Genomic DNA, 4,713 nt, shown 5'->3' on the forward strand with positions numbered 1-4,713 from the left:
AAAGTTGTCAACTTGTTTATTTGTTTAAGTAAAGACGTCAACAGTCGATCAGATTAGATGACTTTTATACGTCTTTCGATGGCTTGCCTGTGACTCAACGTCAGAATCTAAAAGGAATAAAGATAAATTTTTATTCTGTATTACACAAGGCGTTCTCTGCTAAGAAATGCAAAGAAAACAGATAGGGCGTTTACTAGCGGAAGTTGACCTATTAAAGTTTATCGCTTACATTTGGGAGTGTCTAATTCTAAATAATAGAAAACTAATTTCTGCCAGATAGAGGATCGCCTTTTCAGTATCGCAGTAACTTCTCGTTTGTTTTGTAATAAGTGGGAATTATTTTGCATACCGTTAAGCAACAATCATGATGGAATGATTTCGATTAAAATGCTTGCATATTTATTTGTTGTCTTCGTCCCATCCTAATATGTAATAATATTGTGTTTTCGTAAGTAAGGTACTGAAACTATTATCAAGTATTTGTTTTGTCGTTCAGTCACGAGTTCGAATATCTCTCTTCTGCTTCCCTCATAGAGTAGAAATATCTCTGGAATGAGCATTCAGAAGCGCAGAATTTATTTTGTGTTGTCAACATACGTTGCCACAATGGTCACGTGATCTCGGGACGCCGCAGATTTGTCCGACATTTGTCCCATAAATTTTGAATGTTGTCATATCGCTAGTAAAGACAGATTCCCTTCGTAATTGTTGTTGATTTAGTATAGACGTTTGCAGGCACCATAGCAGTTTACGTCTGATATTTTGAAATAAATGGGGCTCTTAGCTTTGAAGAGCAAAATGAACGAGCATGACGTCACAGAAGTTTCACGTCAGCATGTATTTACAATGTCTTTCATGTCACATCTCGTCAAGTCGCTTAACACAGTATTGAACGGCGAAATTGGGGTTTTGAGTCACCATCCCTAATATGCATAAAATGTTAGAGCATAGTATCAGAACTGAGGAGCTAACAACGACAAAATTTGTCAATGGCCGAAGCAAACTTTATGACCTATGTTCTTGATCAATTATGTTTGGTAAATTACTGAGAAGTGACACAGCGTTTCAAAACATCGACAGTTATTTGCTAGGGAAAATATGTACATTCATACAGACCAAAGAAAGATTCAAACGAATTAATGAAGCCTGTTAAACTTATCCATTATGTTTTTTCTTACGCAGTTAATAACATCATAAATTTTACTCCTTCATTAAAGCTGACTTTTTTGCTTAAAATGTCATATGGTGGAATTTGCTTTGTCTACTTATGTTCTTATACATACACATTGTGGGCGTCAGCGCCGTTGTGTTATCGTAAAACCTAAATAACTTTTCGCCTTCAGATATACGACCTCGGTTGTGTGAGAAAGTGGAAAAAATATCCCAGTCGTCATGGAACATCTCCAATTTGTCACTAAAACAAAGCGCTATTATAAAATAAAGATTATGAAGATACAACAGTACAAAAACCACTATTATAAGGAGAATGAGCGCGGCGAAAATAAGTTAACTTAAGATGTTAACAGACTGGTACCGTCAAAATTTTCTTCCCGAGAAACCTTGACGTACCGTGAAATGACGTGACGTTCCGTTGACGACCTGTGCGAATGCCTCCATTCGAAAGGATTGTAGAATGTTTTGGTGTTATGTGACGAGACGTGACGTCACCTGATGGCGGACGCGAATTGGCGTTAAACAATCGACGTCATCCCTAGATCATGTGACAATTCCAGTTTAATGTTGACAACATGCGCAGGACGCAATGCTCACTCCAGAGATATTTCTGCTCTATGGCTTCCCTGCGTTGTATTCATGGTTGTGCCAGTTAATATCATGGAGGTAAAAAAAGAAAGGATATGGTACTATAGACTTACACTGTACGTTGTTTTGAAGCCAGGCCTGTCGCCATTTTAAGTAGCCCAAAACATTAGCAGATATTGTTTACCATTGCTTCTTGCCAATTATTTCTGTCGTGTGCATGCAACAACTGCTTTAAATATTAAAATTACAGTGCTTGCACAATAACATAGTATCAGGAAGGCAATTTCGAACGTTTTTCTGTTCTTGAATGCGTATTTACTTTAGTAATACGACACACTTGGCCTCGTTAATGTAACTTGCTTTTGTTGGTGCATTTCGAATAACTACGGCGAAAAGGATGTGACGTGAAAGAGTCCTATCGTAATGCATTTTATTCCACTTTTACTATACCTATATCGACAGCAACTGAAGCTAGAACTCCGAAGCTAATGCTTGTTAATTGGAAATGCTTCTTGTTAGTCACTTTTAGCTTTCAATTCGTATTCACAATCTTTTTTAATGTTCACATTTGCAAAATTCTTACTTACGTGTTCTTTGTTAGCCTATAAATGCGTGGGCTGAGGAAAGAATCAAGGCAGGCTGTCGTATCTTGTGCATGTCAACAAAGTGAACGATTATGGAAATGCCAAAGAAAGAGAACTGCATAGAGGTATACATCCATGCAGAATACAGTTAGACTGTCTGTGCATTAGTTTCACTGTAGTTTAAACACCTTCTCACTTTGGAATATTACCTATGATTTGTCATTCAGAGTGTGACCAATAACAGCATTGTGGAATGCTATAAATGTGTAAGGGAATGTGATTAAGGGAATGGATATTTTGCTGTAACATGCATGTAAGTAATTTTTTTACTAATGATTGCCTAACCTGTGTAAGGTGTAGGCCTAAGTTTCCAACAGTGGCCTATTTGGTTCTTTTCCCAGAATATTTGTCTGCCAGTGTTTGAGGAATAACCAAACATAGCACAATTGGAATGTACACCTACTTTGATCATTGATTCATTTTACTTATGAATTTTATTTTGAAGTTTTCAAAGTGCATAAACCTGTACCATGCTTTGTGATATACCAATAGTTACTTAGTTAGTTTCATGTTCCATGTATCATTTCACGATAAATCGTAATAATGTGGAACGAGTCAGTATACTGTATACTGATCAATTTTTTTTTATAAATATGCCTCCATGCTGGTAATTTAATAGTTTCTTTCCTTTTTTTACTAAAGACAGACAGATGTTAGTCAGCAATTCCTAGGCATCACCATTTACGCCTTACAGTAACAGATAATCTTCCGTGGAATAGGAGGAGTTCTCAAAGAGAAACGTTTTCAGTTTATTTTCAAATTTTACTTTGATGTCTGTCAGGCATTTTATATAAATGGATAGGTGATCAGAACTTTTGGTTGCAGCGTTGTGAACCCTGTTTGTGCCACAGACAACCTTAATGCAGCGTAATGAATGTCATTTTTTTCTTCAGGTATTGTAATTATGTATAACATTGTTCCTGTTGAAGTGCAATATATTATTTACAACAAGCTTCATCAGGGTATAAGTAGACTGTGAAATGGTTAAATTACTATTCGCATGCCGCGTTGCGGGCAGGCACAACGAAAAGAGTGTTCTCATAAGTTTTCAGTCAAAGCATTCTTCAGAAAGAAAGCAAAGAAGCAAAGCACACATACACATTCATACAATCAAACAACAAAAACTCACACACACATGACCACTGTCTCTGGCTGTTCTAGTCAGAATCCTTTTTAAAGGGGGAGGAAATGTGAACAATGAAAAATTACCAGCGGGAGGAATTTACACCGTAGAAGCTGCAGCAACAATCAATGCGGTTACGTAGTCGTGTGTTGTGCGGCGGCGAGACCGTTGACACAGTATGGCTCGAACGTAGGAGCGTTTGCGATTTGGAAGGCAATGAAAAACACAGGAAAGAAGGGAAAGAACGGACACTGAGTCAAGTAAGGCAAATCTAAAGTCAAATGGCAGAAATAAAACCAGTACGATAAAAGTAAACTGTTGTGGATTGGCAAGACAGCCAACCCACTATGAGAGGAAGCCGAAAGGCACGCGTTTTAGCTCACGCGGGCTGGCGTGAGGTCTGGAACAGGTCAAGGAAATGAGACTAACAAAAAACGTACGTAGCTGCTGGAATACTTAACTTTAATCCATAATTGGTGAACATCGCTCTTGATGGTACATGTTTTACAGCATCAATAGTAACTGGTAATGGCGCCTTGCTAGGTCGTAGCAAATGACGTAGCTGAAGGCAATGCTAACTATCGTCTCGGCAAATGAGAGCGTATTTTGTCAGTGAACCATCGCTAGCAAAGTCGGCTGTACAACTGGGGCGAGTGCTAGGAAGTCTCTCTAGACCTGCCGTGTGGCGGCGCTCGGTCTGCAATCACTGATAGTGGCGACATGCGAGTCCGACGTATACTACGGACCGCGGCCGATTTAAAGGCTACCACCTAGAAAGTGTGGGGTCTGTCGGTGACACCACATAAACAGTCCACCCATAATTCATGTATACAAAAGAAAATATTACTAGAACGGCTCCGCTTACCAATCGACTGTGATTCTTACGATCGGATTGATTAGTATAGCCGTAAAAAACGCAAGCTGACATTTTTGGTGAAACAACTACGTCTCCACACAGTCAAAGCACCCACCACGATCAAAACTGGGCTCGGGCACGGCAATGTGACGCTACGAGGAACATCAGGTGAACGATGGAGATATGAATGCGGTGAACCTAATGTTTTGGGTTACTTAAGATGGCGGACATCGGCTTCAAGTCTGTGACGTAATGACAACTCTCTTCTTTTTTTACCTCCTCTGTAAACATATTAAGTTGCAAGCAGTGATCTCATACAGATTGCTGGT

Source organism: Schistocerca piceifrons, chromosome 1 (assembly GCF_021461385.2).
Source record: "Schistocerca piceifrons isolate TAMUIC-IGC-003096 chromosome 1, iqSchPice1.1, whole genome shotgun sequence".
NCBI classification, from domain to species: domain Eukaryota; kingdom Metazoa; phylum Arthropoda; class Insecta; order Orthoptera; family Acrididae; genus Schistocerca; species Schistocerca piceifrons.